Raw genomic sequence first — 17093 nt, forward strand, 5'->3', positions numbered from 1 at the left:
ATGCCAAATGAAATAAATTAACAGGCCCGGTATTCCTGAGCACATTCTTTGGAGAGGAGCGGCCAACCATTTGCAAGCTATGCAGATCACCACGCCGCAGATGCCTCCATGGTCGGGCTCAGATGCAGCATCCAGCAATGAAGGAGGAGGAGGAAGAAGAGAAAGAGGAGGAAGGCTTGGCAAGCAATTGCAGCCCGTGTACAAGAGTGCTGCCACCAGCCTCTTCTTTGAGCCCATGCCATAAACACTGAGGTCAATCCAGATTGACGCACAGGGACAGCAAAAGCCCTACAGCCAGCTCCGAAACTCAGCTGCTGCAATTACTTTGCAAAATATCCAAATACCTAAAGATTCTTTTTTTAAGAAGCATGACGCTGGATGTTTTTCATTCCAGCTCTTTTTGCAGACTAGGCAGCCAAGGAGAGGGGGCAAACCCAAGATTGCTCACTTGTGGAGTATTCCTGTTATGTTGCCATTTTAGTAGTTTTCATCTCCACTCCAGGGCAGTTCAAACAGGTTAAAAAAAGGGGGAGGAGGGGGCAATACCGACAGTTTACAACAGCAGTTGAATGTATGCAAACTGCTTTAGTGTAACGTTTAGCAAGGCGCTATAGAGAGAACAATTTGCCCATTTTCTAAACAATTTCAAGACATTTTCTTGATCATCTAAAAGGTCTTTTCCAGCCTAGTGATTCTATATAGCCCTGCTGATAATGGCAAGAGAACTCTGACCTGCTCATGGGGAAAAAAAAGGATTTTGAACTGGAAGTACTCCTGTGTACAGGAGCAAACTGTGCACTTTGAAAAGTCAATGTTTTATAAATTTCACATAGATAGAATTGCTTCTTTTTTTAAAGGAAAAGTTATAGTTGCAGGTTTTCAGCACTTAAGAAGCAAAATTCTGCCCAGGTTGGACCTGAGGAAGAAAACTGCATATCAGTTTGTACTGTATTGCAGTAGGATCATACTAATTTGCGAAGGAAAACCAAACCAATAATGTTGCAGAAGGGTTGGCTGGGCTCAGGATTTTGATGCTAGAGACCACGCAGGTAGAGAGGCTGGGGCTATTATGATGGAAGCCCCAGACTGGACCTTGATCAAGCTAAATGTTTGGGCTCTGCAATTATCCTGACCTGGAAGCAGAGAAGTTCCACAAGTCTTCATAAGGCAAGAGTTTCCTGACGCTTCTTTTATCCATGACTCCACAGGAACACATAGCCTTATCCATCTGCCAATTAGGCAAAGCATGTTTAAGCCAGCACAAATGCAGGAGAGAGAGGAAGAGGCTTGGACAGGATTGCCATTACCCTTCAGCTCCCTTGCATCACTCCCACAATTAAGGGAACCAGAAAGATTTGTTATGTGGAAACGCAGTGGGTGTCCCACCCCAAATGGGAGCAGGAGGCAAAGACAAAGGAGAGGGGCTAAAGCTTCCGCTAGCTACCACTTCACGTGATGCTGGGCTAGATGAAGTGCTGGTCTGGTAACAGTCACTTTGGATGTGAGCAATATTCAAAAATGTTGCTTCAAATTTTTGCAACACTGAAAACAAACATTATTTTCTTATTATCTCGGCTGTGAAATATTTGGGTCATCTGAGTTAATGCACAGACAAGTGTCAAAGGGATAATGGATTGAAACACCAGATTTCCTGACATTTTGCACAGAGAAACTGATGCTGAATGGAAACACACCTGCTTGCCTCAGCTGCCTAAACCCAAACTGCCTGTTGCAAAAAACTGGTCCATTTTTCCTTGACAGTCTTTCCACCTGTTTCCTGATAGGTAATTACATCCAGCAGCAGGGAAACAGCTTTTAAGGGTCATGGTGATAGCATCACCCATACAAAGAGGTGGAAAATCTTTACTCCAGATCCATTGCCACAGCAGATGCTTTTACCCCATCACACTCCCAGTTTGGTTTTCTGTGCACCAACAAAACCACCCTTGGAACAAGCAGTATGCAAGAGACGGCCTTCTTCGTCTGGCACCAAGAAGGGTTCACATAAAAACTAGCAAAATGGCATTTTGGCAACACCAGCTTGCTGAGCCTGCTCAGAGGTGGCCCCTCCATGTGACAGTCTACCTGAGAGGCTGTCCCTGGCAGCCTCAAACACAGAAGCTCCTGGGTTGACGTGAAACCCTCTTTCTGACATCTTCAACAGCCCAACACTTTCTGGGCTGGACTTTCAGAGAAGGACAAGTACAACCAAGTTAAGGAGATCCACAAAGTTCTGCAACAACTTTTCACTGCGGCATTCGATTTTTTTTCCCCACAAGTTCAGAGACCTTCTTGCAGCCAGTAGCTACCACAGGGTTTGGCCAGGGTTGTGAAGGCATCGCATGCGTTCAATTATGCAGGAGCTGCAAACATAATTGCATGCATTTCACAGACACTATGGTGTTTGCCACGATGCTGTATGACTCCCAGTGTGCAAACACAGTAGCATTCCCATGATCTACGGGTCTGAAAAGGTGGTGAGCCTGGGAGATGTTCAAACAGCTCCAAACTATTAAAGATGTTAAAAGGCAAAATCTCACCTCCTCACTCACTGTCCCCATAGACAAATACCAAGCTGGTGATGTCAAGCTCCTGACAGCATCACCAAGAGCTACATGAGACATTTCCTACCAGAGAAGGACCAAAGCTCCCTTCTGCACGAGCATCCCTCAGAAACAGAGCAGACAGTGAAATGAGCTTGCAGAATCATGCCCAAAAGTCAGGATAATACATCACAAGTAGCAGTAAGTTATTCAGTGATCTGATGCACCAAACCTCCAAGACCTGCAATCATTCAGGAAGTCTGGAAGAAGGCAAAATTAGCTCTTATTTCAAAAGCAGCAGAGCAAGTACAAGCTTGACAGCACGCACTCTACAGCTCCTAATCTTTGGAAAATATTGGAGAAAATATTAAGCAGGGGGGAGGGTGTGAATTTAAAAAAACAATAGTTGCCTAGCCTGCCTCTACCCTACCATTTTACAGCTGAACACTTCCCAGCATACCTCTCCTGTGAGGTGGAGGTGGCTGGCAGGGCCAAGTAAAGGAGGGCTCCCAAGGCCAGTGGTAATGACCTAAGTGACATGACTAATGACAGCAGGAATCAGTAAGCACCGCTTACATGCTCGCCGTCATCACTGCCAACACCAGTGGGAAGCATCTGCCAAGAAAAATCTGGTCTAGATGACAGCAAGGCATAGAGCTGCCTACAAGATGCAGATGCTGCAAATGCTGCAACCGATGCTTTCAGTTCCATTTCTCACTTACTCCACCAGACTACACCACCTTGCTTCATTGGAAGAAACATATGCAGATAAACCAGACGTGATGTTTTCTTTTCAACATCAAAATAATAGATGGAAGCAAGTTTGTCCACTTTCTTGGCATGTAAACTGTGTCCACACAGCACAAATAAGGGTATCAGGTATTAAATTGAGGGCTTGCTGAATGGGAGTTTTTAGTGTTGAATGCTGAAGGGTTTTCCTCCCTCATCATGTAAAACTAATGGTCTGGAACCTGCATATTTCTGGCTTTCTGTGCTGTAATTTTATGCTACAGTGACTTCAGTTTGAATTAGTAAGACAGTTCGCACACCAAGAAAATATTTAACAACAAGTTCTGAGTTTGGGTTTTAAGCATAATTGAAGATAAAAATCACTGTGTGTAGGCTTGGTGCTTGAAAAAGTTATTGTGAGATAGTCTAACGCCATTTCTGGTAACTATTATCATCACGAATTACTTAGTGTTCAAGTAATTCTCCAAACCTAAGTATCTGCAGACCACAGGCATTATCAGAATCTAGATCAAAGTTAGTCAGGCCATTCAGAGAAGCAATTGCTTATCATGTCAAAACAAAGCGCAGAGTCACTTTGCCCTTGTTCTTTTACAGCTAAAACAATTTTAATATATATACCTAAATCTTTAAGTGTTGTTGAGACACCATTTAAATTCAGTAACTTCAATTTCACATAGAAGCTGTGGAGGGAGGTCAACTGGAAGACACAACAGTAGCGATACGGAGCAGGAGGAGGGAAGAAGGTGGCTTATATGTGTAGAAAGGAAAACAGCAGCAGCAACATCTCCACACAACCGGAAATCAAATCAGTAATGAAACTAGGAAGGAGAAGAGTGGGGGGAAAAAATAAATATGTCAGGTAGTTCACGTTACACAGGAAAATTACTAGACTGAAACAAGCTTGCAGACATCAGGATTAATCTGAAGCTGAGATTTTCAGACCACATCCATGAATTTATATTTCACCTCCCTAAAAAAGAAACCAGGACTCTTCATTTTATCTGAACAACATAACTTAGTTACTGGAAGATACCACTATTGACATAAACTGGATAAGCATAACTAAATCAAATAAGAGAAGCAAGGCAAGACCACAAAAACATGAAGAAGAGAGTGAAGATTTTATCAGCTGATGGATGGCAAAGCACCTTAGGACTTTTGAAAGATAGGGGGACTCTATTAATATTTTATAGCCAATATTAATTTTTCCTAGCTGCAATCTCTTACGTATATCTATGCAAACCTTTTGGACTACTATCAGTTCACCAAACTTTTCCTGGAGTTAATGTTGGCTCCAGAGCAAGTTCCTCCGTGAAGACATTATAAAAATTATGCAACTTTGAAGATCAGCTCTAAACCCCTTAAAATGATCCCACTGATTGCCTGCTGGTCCTAGGTCAAGCAGCCTTGGAGTCAGGAGACTGAGGAAGCACTAATAACAACAGGTCTTGCATCATGAAACTGTCTCCTCCTAAACACAGTTTCTATAGTGAAATCTGGGCACAGCATATACTCCTTAAATCCAAGGCATGAGCCTTTCCCTATAGGCTTTGTCCATTTGGTGTAACACTACAGCACAATACAATTCTCCACGTCCCACTCTTTTCTAAGCTACTGGCACGTTTGCAGGGTTTAAACTTACTTTTAAATGGGAAGAGTTAAAATATACATATCGTATCTATTCTACATACAATATCTATTCTTGTCCTCAGAAGATCACGACGCATCTGGATAGCATGCACATTACCTCCAGGGGCTGGTTTAACCTGTTTCCAAAATGTCAAAGTCACTTCCAAAGCAGATTCCTCCTGTGCTAAATTTAATTCTGAAAAAAAGCAGTAGAAACATGCTGTCTTCATTCACAGAGTGTGTCTTAGGACCCCAAATCCGAAAGGTCATTCATTGGCAATTTTCTGGGAGAGAGAAATTAGTATTTCCACTCCCTGTGACCCTGCTCCCATACTGCTCGGGGAAATAGGGGCTCCAACATGCCCTGACCCAACCCCACGCAGCAGCTGCTCGGGGCTGACAGACGTGGATTTCACCACGTACCTATGACAAAAGTTTACATGGTTTGGCTCGTTTGATTAATTTCTCTTTTGAAATATTAATATAGCTCCAAATTACCTATGAAGCAGCACTGCCCATGTATTTAGACTTCCTGGTCAAAACAGGAAAATTTTGTTTTATTCAGGTTTGAAGAATGTTTTCTCTCCTGCAAGTTTTCTCTCCCTTCTCACCCTCACCCTTTGAAGTGCCCAGCTGGCTAATGCCACCCATATTTGCCAGCTGTAGGTCATGGCCCAACTTGGCAAGCTAGCATCACTGCCCAGGTGCTGCCCAGACAGACACAGGAAGTCCAGATTTCCCAGTTGTGGGTGTTCCCATTGCATGGTTAGACAAATTAAGTACAAGCAACAGGCCTAATAATTAAATAGCAAGCTCATATTTGGTGCTTTTCATCAGTACGCTCCAAATGCATTACAAGAGCAGCAGCATGTTATTATTGCTGTTTGCAGTACAGGGAAACTGAGGCACCGAGAGATGAATTTCCTTACAAGGTTCACATAGTGGGTTGAAACAAAGATTGGGTGGGGGCCTGTTTGCACAAGTTTGAACCTAAATAGCAAAGAAAATGAAGTTATTATCTGCATTCCATCAACTACTGTACCATATGGTTAGAGGTGGGCACAAGTCCAATCTAAGCACCCAAGCGACTCCTTCAGCTCTAATGAAACAAACAAAACCCAAAACTTGCATCCTCAGATTAACCAGAGTAATCCTTTAAACTCTGCCTGCATTTCTGCTGACGCTGTGTTATGAGGATCTATGATGAAAATTTAACAAAGGGTAAATCCAGATGAGCAGTCTCTAACACTACATATATCAGATCCCATCTTCCCAAACCTCTCAGCGTCCAAGAAGATTTATTTTTATGACTAGAGGCTGTTTCCATTCCTAGTAAGATGGTATTTGAAAGTATTCTTTAACAAAGCACCTCACCTCCTGATTACATCTCCAGCACGTGACAGGAAGACACTGCACACACTAATTACTCTTTAGCAAAATGGGAGATTCTGAGGTTTAATAATTTAGCGTCTGCAACACAAGAACTAGCAAGTCTTTTATTAATAAATATTCCACAGCTACCAAACAGAAGAACAAGCAAATGAAAACCAGATATAGTGTCTTTATTTCCTTTGAAAACTGCTTTGTTCTGCTGCTCCGCTGCTTGAAGGATATGATCGCATGCGCACCAAGAAATGGGGAAATGAAACGGGGGATGAAGGACAGAAGAAGAAAGCTTTCACCTGAGCACTCTGTGCCATTGTGCTGGATATAGAGAGGTCTTTTTTATGATTAAAATGACACTTCCTTGGGTTTCTCCTCTCAAATCTAGGATCAAGCCATTCTGGACAGCCACTCTGTCCTCCGCCCTCAGAGGCCCCCAAGAGGAGAACCAGAGGGAAAACAACGGGTGATACCACAATGAATCTCAGAAATCAGACACGCATGTCCAAGCCAGGCGGAACACAGCCATGCAACTTCATGCTTCACAACCGGGGGCTTTTCCTCCTCCAAATTTTAATGCTTCAAGCATTTAACCCAAGAAAGCACCATGACAATATTCACTGTGCATCTAGGAGGGAAAAAAAGCAGGTACGTTGACAAAAAGCTGTATCTCCAAGAAAGTCCGCTTTCATTTTATGCCCTCCCTGCAATTGATTTCCAAAGTGCAAATAATTTCACCTCACTGACAGTCAATGTCACACTAAGGATGAGTTCACCATAGCTGTTAATATACATTTCAGAATCAAATAGGATGCTGTGCACTTCCCAGAGCAGACTAAAATGTGAATGCACCCCTATCCAGAAGGGTGACTGCCTGCCTTAGACCACAGGAGAACTAAGGGAACAACAAAAAGAGAGCAGTTGTTGTAAGGCTGAGTGTTAACAATGGGCAAGAGATGCTGAAGAAGAATTCTCCACACAAAGATTATGAAGGCATTCAGAGAAGCAACCAGAGAGAGTATTTCGCTATGACAAAAGTAAGGCCTCGCCAACCCAAAAAGACACTGCAGAAGCGCACCAGCGAGTCCTGCCTTGCCAGCTTGATGGGAAAGGGGAACACGGGGGACAATACCTGGCTCAGTAGACGGGAGGAAAACCAGGCAGAGCCCGGAGTAGCTGAAGGAGGCGTGGCAAGAGGCAGCAACAGCAAAGATGCAGTGCAGGTGATCCGACGGTTGCACAGGCTAAAGAGACCTGGGGCAATAGGGATGCTGTATATGTACACGCGTGTGTGTGCGTGCCTGCATCAGGTAAGCCAGCAGGAAGGAGGTCTCAGCGATGACAGCAACAGGTAATTACAGCCTGCAAAGGTCTGTGCTCATAAAGACTGAATTACATTTCCTCGAAAGCTCATAGCCAAAGATTTTGCACGTAGTCTGGACGCATGGAATGAGCAAGAGGCAGAGACATGATATACTCACTACATGCCCAAATGGGTTGGGACTGGCAAAAAACACAAGGGATTAGGAAAGGGTGTATGGGAGGGAGGAGAAGAACATAGTTCATACCACCAGTAAGCTAGAGAGAGAGGATTGTGACGAGAAAGGCAACGAATGGCTCAAGGGAAAGAGATGAACAAGGGAGAAGAGACGAGCAGAGCAATATGGTATCTGAGGCCCTGGGGCAAGCTGGTGTGCAGCAGGCAAGGAGCCTGACTCATAACAAAGCCAAAAGGAACGTGCAGGACAGCTCAGAAATGAGGTGGCAAGAACTAAGGCAAGGAGGTGCTGGCAGGGCAGCGAGAGAGGTCAAATAAGATCAGGGGATATGAAAAGAGGAAAGTCAAAAGCAAAGCAGCCAAACACGGACGAAGAAAGGGTCTTGAGACAGAAAAGATGTGACAGTAAATCAGAGATCAAGCAGAAAAGTTTCTTCATGCTTAGGATTAAGAATATAGGGAAGACAGAGGGGGAAAAAAAACCCAAAATTTTATATAGTGTTTTTAGGAGAACCCCAAACAGAGAGAGCCCATAGGCACAAGAAGTCAGGAGTTAATATAGGTTTTTGCCTGTCCTTGAAATACTTCAAACCAAACATACATATTTTGCAGAGTACATTTAAACTCTTCCCCTCTCACCTCATGCAGAGAGATGAGAGAGCCTGCAAATATCTTTTTTACTTCATAATTTCCTTTCTCATCGCACCACAAGGCTGACCAGTACAGTGACAAGATTCAGAGAAATGCATGTTTATTTCCATAAGCCACCATGTAGAACACAGTCCAGCCAGAATGATAATGACAATTGCTTCCTACAATTATTATCACGTTTCACACCCTTTCCTCTGGGTTATGGGAAGCAGCACCCCTTCCTCAACAACAGCTACAGCCAGTTTCCTTCCTCACGGGAGACCTGCAGATGTTCAGTGTCTTTCTGGGTTTGTCACTACTGTCCCAGCCTCCATCCTCCTCACTAAAGAAAAGGGTGTTTGTTTTCTACCAGAAAGAACTTGGTCCACAATTTCATTTGAAGAAAATAATTCACTTGGCGGAGGTTAAGATAATTATTAAAACATTTCAAAAATCTCATTTACACCATTATTGCCCCATTCAGAGGCAAATTTTGATTCTTCCCTAAATTGTTACTAATTCCTAGCAGGGGCACATCTTGCTCATCGCTAGTAATCACAAGGTTGGGCGTTTTCTTGTGAAGCACAGGTCATTGCTCTCCTGCACGCCTTCGGCAAGGAAGGTTTTGGTTTAGCTTCCTTCTAACTTCAGGATGCTACCTTTGCCACTCCTTTGGTGACACCACCAGTTATTTTTAAGAAGGATAGTCATTTTACCCCTATAAATAAATTTCCATCATTTCATATGCACAGAAAGTATTTCCCAACCCCTTCATGCGATTTTGTGCTCACTTAGCATCCACTACCCATAGACCTTCCAGGGATGTATAAACAGGGAGCCAGAGAGCACCAGCCATTTTCAAGAGCATCAACATCCCTGTCGAATTCACTTGAAAGTCATAACAATAGAAGGGCATGCAATAAAGACTTCAACTTCTTTTTTTTATTATTTTTAGTTTTTAGATGAAGGAGGTTGAAATAAAGACATGGCTCATTTCCCTGAGGCCTGAAAAATCGGTCACAGTTCACAAGGAAAGCTGTGGATTGTGCGAGATCCTAAAACAAAATACTTCAAATCAAGCAGATCCACTTTGCAGGTCATATTTAAACTCCACACATCTTCTCACCACTCTGCAGGGGAAAATTTGAGATTTTCATGAGTGGAAAATGCTTTATATCAGTTAGACAAAAACACTCAATAAGATGATGGTGCCGATTTGAGGAGAGCAGAGCAGAAGTCTGCACTAAGCAGAAAAAAACTTCAAATAACAGTGTAAATTGGATGATCAGGGACTGGAAATCTTCTTTTTCAGTGTAAAGGTAGTCTGGTAGTTTAAAGAAACTTACAAGCACTGTCTTTGCAAGATACTTCCCATCCGCAGGCCCAAACACATCCTGCTTGGATCCAGCTCCAGCTGGATCCACCTCCTCTCACACTCTTTCAGGTACCACATTTTTAATTATAACTCAGATAAAATAGCTAAACGGCCACTAGCAGGGTAATAAGGACAACACACCTAAGTGTCTAATTTCAGAAGATTACATCAAGCATTCCTCACCAAGCTGAAACTGCTCACATGACTGCAGGGACAGGATTGGGGCAAGCTCAGCTCTTAACCAAGAAGTTGTGTATTTTGCAGGAGAGAAAAGGCAGAAGAAGAGTTGTGTATCACCTTTAAATGAGGTCATGGGAACAAAATATGGCTATTTCTTAGTCTTCTTTACCTGACAAATAGGTCTAAAATGCAGCCCAGCTTGACATCAGTATTTAACCATCCTGCATTCCTCACAGAGATAATTACACCCATAACAGCTGAACCTCCACTCTGCAATGCACCAAAGGGGTTTACCTTTTGTTACATAAACTCAAGAAATGGCTTAGAACAACATGAGTTAGGTTTTACAAGTCAGCAGCAAGATGTATCTTCACTTCCACAAGGCAACTAATAAGCTGGACAAAGACAGAAGCAAGAGAGAGGGTAAAAACAGTATGTTTATATGGATTGGTGCAAGTGAACATGCACTTTTCTAGTCTGCTGACCTGTAATAAAAAGACCTTACCCAAAGGAAACAAAGGCCCTGTTTTATAAAGCTCTACTACTGTTTTAGAAGCAGAGGGTGAGTACCCATAATGCCAACAGAATCACACAGGGATAATTCTTCGAAAATACTCAGAAGCGTAACCCTATTCAATGGCAAGGAAAGCCACTGGATTCTAAGCTAATACATTTTACCTCATCTGAGTTTTTTACTAGGGAAAAGAAGCTTGAAGGGAAAGAAGACCAGGAATCCAAAATCCAGAGATAAAACCCAGCACAACAAGAAGCCACTCCTTGCCTACTCTGTTCAAGTTTTAGTCATTAAATACTCTGTATTCAATATTACATTTAAATTTACAAATTATTTCTAAATCTTCAAGACAAGAGGGTCTTTTCAACATCCTGCTTACGCAAACGCCAAAGCACTGAAACTTCAGCCACACTGGGGCATACAGCCACCACCACAGTACAGTATCTGTACATGCACGAACAAGACCCAGAGGACAATTTACATTGGCTTTCCTATCTGAACAAATATATATCCCAACTGTTCTCTTAATTTTTGCTATTTCTGTCAATTTCATTTCTTTCCATGCTCTCTTCCCTCTGTTTTCCAGAGCGTTGAGTTGACATTAGACACATCCCATATAGAGATGCCGTCTATCTGCCACTGGTCACGCAAAGGACTAAGCTCTGACATTACCATTTGCTTCTGGAAGTTTTAGGTTTCTTAAGCTCAGAGGCCTGATTCCCTTGAATGCATTTACAGCATAAATACTCCTTAATAAACAAACCTACTCAGCTTTTGCAGGTATCACGCAGTAAATGCTCCGCCAAAAATCTGGTTTTGTGCATAGTTCAGCAGATCGAAACATAGGGGAGCAGTTATCCCAAAGCACCCCCTTTGATATAAAAGCCACCTCCTAGGATGCAGCATTTCACAAGGCATGTTGCCGCTGCAAGAAGTGGCCTGGTTGAGCCACACAAGCAGGTGCAAGAAAAGAAACAAGGGTGCAATTCTGAGAATGACACTGAAGCTACCACAACAAGGAAAGGCTATTGCAAAGAACTAATCATACAAAATTTCTTCCTTCTCCTCAGCCTGCCACACCAAAATTGCTGTGCCTTGTTCCTAACGCTGTCATCAGCCTGCAATGCCCATAAGCACACCAGCCAAGGGCATAGCCCCTAACACGTTCCCCCTCACTACCCCAACAAACTACAAACACCCTGCGTGGGATGGACTTTATGCCCCGATCAGGGGGAGCAAGCCTTTCCTCCATTCCCACCACTTCTGGTATTTTTGCCATGTTAAGGACATGCGCGGCACAACCATTTGTTTTCTTTAGGGCTAGCAAAGCAAAGAGTTATTGGAGATACCCTGTAACAGCCTGTGTCAAAGTCGCAGGAGCACGTTGACAAGTTATTTATTCAGCTTGTTGCACTCTGTAAAGTCACCCCTCGGACAGATCTGTGCAGAGAAAGATTTCCAAGTAACTAGCTCTCAAACCACCATGTAAAATAGCGTAAGAAAGGTCTCTCTCAAGTGAGCATCTTGCTTCTTGGTGTTCCCTATGCTACTTACAGAGGGCCCAGCTACTGCTGTTCTTTATACTAGTTGTTACTTATCACTCTATACAACACGCTAAAATTGCAAAATCAATTCTCATTGGCTGACCCAGCCTTAAAGAATGATATCAACAGACCCACGACCACTGTCTCATGCTACATTATTTGCCATGCTGAATTATCTACCAGGAACATCAAAAAAACAAACCCAAACCCTAAGCAACAATCAAAAACGAGCAAAACCCCTAAATGAGACCTTATGTGAAACTCTATGCTCCAGAGGAGTACAGCACGTATACTGCTAGTTGTCAAATAGTTTCACATTGCACAGGTAGCATTATTTTTTTTCTTTTATTGGAGGTATTAATGGACTATGTTATCTTTGTTCTGCTGGTGCTGTTCAAAAGAGGCGACAAAAGAATTCTACCCACCTACTTAGATTACATATTATCCCAAAAGTATTACTTTACAGTCATGCTACAGAAAATACTCACACCAGTAATTACACCAAAGTCCTCAGAACTACCCCTATAAAGAAACAATTTATCTCCTCTTCAAGTATTTGCAGAGATCAGGACTCAAAACTCAATGATGTGCTGCACTCAGTTCCAAGCTCAGCAGTTTTAAGTAAAACAGTCCATTTTTAAATTAAGACTGTAGTAAATGCCTCCTTTTGTACTAAGCCCCAGACACCAAGACCCCCTGGCTTCACTTAGTTCCTTGCAACTCTATAGTACGCTCTTAGAAGGTCTCCAGGTTTTTCATTCAAAGACGGGGGCAAATACCACAGACTCACTTTTCTAGTCCTTGAAAGAATTATCAGATGAAGGAAATAATCTGCCTGTAAGAACAGAAGGAAGATCCTACAATAGGCAACATACCAGTGCACTGACCCCCTTCAACCCACAATATGGAATTCAAACACAGCATTTGCAGGCTGGGATCATCTACTCAATGCACTCTGGCTTTCAGGAAGAAGGGCTCTCTGTCTCCAGTGCCTACTGCCCACCTTCTCAGCCAAGTCAAACCATGGATGGCAAACCCTCACAGCTCTGAGACAACAGGCAAGGTGTTTCATCCCTGTCTCTTGGGACTCAGCAACCACGGGCACTACGCGGAGCAGCAAAGCATGCATCTTCATGCACGACTCCTCCTGTGAACGCTTCAAGGAACCACCTGTGGCTACAGAAACCAGCTCTGCCTTAGTCACAGGAGGAGCCGTACAAGGTCTGGCAGCATACAAAGAAGCTGCCACATTTTTCTTTTATTAATGTATCTATTTACTTTTGAACAGCAAAACTTTCAGGTTTTGCGGGGAGAGGTTGTTTTGTTTGGGTATTTTGTTGTTGTTGGCAGAAGGGTTTAAGAGAAATCTTTCATATAAGATACAGAGGATGCTAAAAGTTTAACATATGACCTCATTGCTTTATTCTGTTTTCAGAAAGAGTAGCTCTTTTGTTTGTTTCAAGCTTCCCTCCTAATAATTCAATTTCATGCTCCCAAATCCTTACATCAGGAAAGATAGAAAAACGTCATTGCTCTACTCATTTTCTCCACAGGACTCATTTCAGTCAGCTTCTGTAATATAGCAGTTCCATGCTTTGGAGCACTCTTTAACCTTTCCCTGCATCTTTTTTTTAGTTCTCTGGCTTTTTTCATGCTTTTTTTTTTAGTGGGTTTTTCCAACTTAGGGAAAAAAGCTTCACACAGTATTCAACATGCCTACGCACCACAGTAGTTACATAATGGTATCCCATCATCTTCAGTTTTATTTTCTGTTTCTTAAACCATAAATTTATATACAGAAGGGAAAAAAAATCATACATTAAGTTTGAAACAAACTGGTAAAACACTACAGGTTCCAAAAATATCAAATGAGGAAGCCTAACTTACTTCCTTAATTTCCCCAGTATTCTGTTTACCTTTCTGTTATCAACTTAGGTACACTTCTCAAATGTTTTTCTATCATTTAGAATGAAATGTAATGAAAGAGTAAAATGTAAATAAAAGAGTACTTGGGCTGCTCCCTAAAGAAGGATGAGAGAAATCTTTGGTCCAGCTGCCTTCTCGGTCAGAATAAATATGCAAAAACTTCTCCAATGGAAAAGCAGTGACCTTCAAAACAAAAAATCCAACTGCTGTTAGGAAGGCAATTCACACACTTGCATTTGAATTTACCCAACAATATGTTTCTAAAAGGAACAAAGGCATTTTAATTGTGTTTGTTGTGCATCTGCATTCTTAGCATTGTCTGGTCATCAGCATGAACTCCAGTCATGAGAGCCAGTGTGGGATGCCCAAGGCCACCACCATAAACACAGGCTGACACTCAACACAAACATGGGATGGGGAAGGACAAAAGATTTAACCTAAATGAATAGCAAAAGGACTAAATAAACGAAATACAAACTGCACCAATAATAATCTTTTGAACACATTGCCTATGTTTTCCCCCCACTGTTTACGACATAAAGTAATGAAACTCAGAAACTTCCAAAGTAACAGAAGAATGCTTTCACTTTCAAGGAATCGGGTGCTAACGGTGTGACATGGCTCTCCTAAGCACTGCTAGCTAGTCAGAAAGTAATAAAAAAGATTGGTTTTAGTGACTTGATCAAAAAATAGTCTCCTATCTAATTCAGCTAAAGAATAGACTCCTGTCTAATAAAGTTAGGCAAGTCCTTACCAACGTATTAGCCAGACAGGCAACTCTGGATTCTAGTTTTAGAAATCTTGTATGTAATTGTCTGGACTTGCAAATGCCACTATACTGCATTTCTAGCAATGCTTTGGGCAGCATATTTTGTATGAGTTATACCATCAGGAAAAGTATATAATCTCACTCAACCGGCAGTAAAGCTTCGCTTATAAACACACTTCTCAACTGTTTAAACATAAAAGAGAATAACCGAAACATGTCAGTAGAGAATTGCCTGATTTTACCCCACCATATCTTCTACAATTCACCTGAAACCAGCCATTTACAGCACTACAAAGAAAGCTATAGTTTGTCCAGAAGATAACAGAAAAATGTATTTACTCTTGATAACAAAATAATGTGAATATTCAACTTTACCAGCAGTCTGCATAGTTAGCCTAGAATAACATTGAAAAGTGTGACCTCCCCTCTTTACTGAGCCCAGGGTGAGCCTGGCTCCAGCATTTACAGAATAGTTCTACCCAACTGTCATTATTCATGTTGTCTTCACAATCATGAAGAGAGCTGTACATTTTTGCAGAAAGAGCACTCTCATTCTGAAGACTCAGAAAGTATTTCCTGACTGGAACCTCAGAAGCTGATCTGTTAATATTTTCTTGGGCAAGAAGAGAAGAAAAGCATATTAAAAGAAATCATAGGATAAACTGCAAACTCTATGCTTTTATATATTCTTTCTCTGCTGTGTTCCCCTTAGCTTGAGCCATCACTATTTCTCATTTCACTAGACACACAATCTAACTCCTGCTGTCACTGGATCTTTTATGTAAGATGGGATGGGAAGCTCTATAGTTACCAAGCTTTCCTCCTCAAGGAGCCTACTAGGGTTGTGGTAACAGCTTCTAAAAGCGCAAGGGTCATCCATCTACTTGACTGCTTCCTTTAACTAGTCCCTTTCCAGATCTCCTGCGTTGTAGTCCCCCAAATCTGCTGACCAGCCACACTGAACACAACCAGTCTAACCCTGCATCAGGAGCAGATTAATAAAACGGCTGTATGAGGAATTGAAGTAGATAGGCTGGAAAGCTTGAAAACTGTATGTTTTCTTTGTTTTTACTGACATCACAGTCTATGAAAAAATATTTAACTGGGGTGGGCTTTTTTAAATAACTTATTAAGAAGATGAATATTCTGCAATATTTTCATAGCCCTGAGGTTTTCATAGCCCAGTCAGGCTGCAGAAGCACTGAATGAAAGCGTGGTCAATGTCTCCTCCTCCTCTCATTCATGGAGACCAACTTCTTCAAGGTCCACAGCCTCGGTTAAGTGTTTTCTGCCAGAAGGTTGAGATAAGAATGAAAGGAAGGAGATAAGAAGGAAATGCTCACTAACAAGAGTAGTTTGTGAGCCTAAAGCCAGACTGAAAACATGATTTAATGAGCTGAGTAAAAAGACTGTGGTGGCTCAAAGAGCAAGTCAGCTGCAGGCAGAAAAGTCACAAAAGAAGTGGAGAAATGAGGTTAGAAGAGAAAGAAGGAGCACTTGGTTTATTTTGTTTTTGTAATTTCCATTCACCAAATCATTACAACCTAATTTCTCAGCATTTAAGGAAAGGTCAGGCTTACTGGCCATTTCAAAAGGCCTACCACAATTACTCAAAGCACATATTGCTGCGTTTCTGGCCCAAAAAAAACCCCAACCACGTTTAAACCATGGAAGAAGAGGCTGACAAGAAAACATATCTCTCCCAAGAACAAGCAGCACAGTATGAAGAGATCCTTCTATAAAAAGCTGCTGGCAACTATGGCTCTGTCAATCACCTTAAGCATCTGTCAAAACAGACAAATACAGCTGAGGCAGGCCAATATTTCATGGTTTTTTCTGTGCTTTTTTGTTGTTTTTTTTTTTGTTTGGGGGGGAGGAGGAGGTGTTAAAGAAGGAGCACACTGCAACCGAAGGCATCAGCTGCCTGTTCTTGTACATAGCTGAGCGTTCAAGAAGGCATCCCATTTGCATCAAAAAAAGACAGTGTCCAAAGAGCGTGGGTGGAAGAGCCAGCCAGACGCTGTGTGCTCTCGGGGCTCCCAGAGAAATTGGAGGCAGGAGGACCAGGGGAACCTGTTATGCAGGAGCCAGAGCTACAAAAGGACCTTTCCATAGCAAAACATGCATGAAACATAGAAACCATCCATAAGATCCACCAGAGCCACTATAGCTGCTGCTATATTTAGAGGGGCGTTAAAGGTTGGATGATGTGAGCAATGTGGCCCTATCCCACAGCTGGTCCTGCTGTGAGCAGGAGGTTGGATCAGGGACCTCTGGAGGTCCCTTCCAACCTGAATTACCTTATGATTCCATGAATACCCGTTTACAGACTGTAATGCAGAGGACGTAAGA

At 42.3% G+C, this 17093-nt stretch overlaps 2 protein-coding genes across 2 annotated transcripts in view; both read right to left on the bottom strand.

The window, feature by feature from the left end:
* Positions 1-7518, bottom strand: part of STOX2 (storkhead box 2) — a 127475-nt gene extending 119957 nt beyond the window's left edge. Inside the window, exon 1 of the mRNA XM_054064954.1 lies at positions 7438-7518. The gene's annotated coding sequence lies outside the window, so the exon portion shown is untranslated. The remainder of the gene's footprint in view (positions 1-7437) is intronic.
* The window catches only part of LOC128852002 (storkhead-box protein 1-like), a 67000-nt gene that overhangs the window by 35146 nt on the left and 14761 nt on the right, over positions 1-17093 (bottom strand). The gene's annotated exons all lie outside the window — the stretch shown is intronic.

This window comes from Cuculus canorus, chromosome 4, assembly GCF_017976375.1.
Source record: "Cuculus canorus isolate bCucCan1 chromosome 4, bCucCan1.pri, whole genome shotgun sequence".
In the NCBI taxonomy this organism is placed as follows: Eukaryota; Metazoa; Chordata; class Aves; order Cuculiformes; family Cuculidae; genus Cuculus; species Cuculus canorus.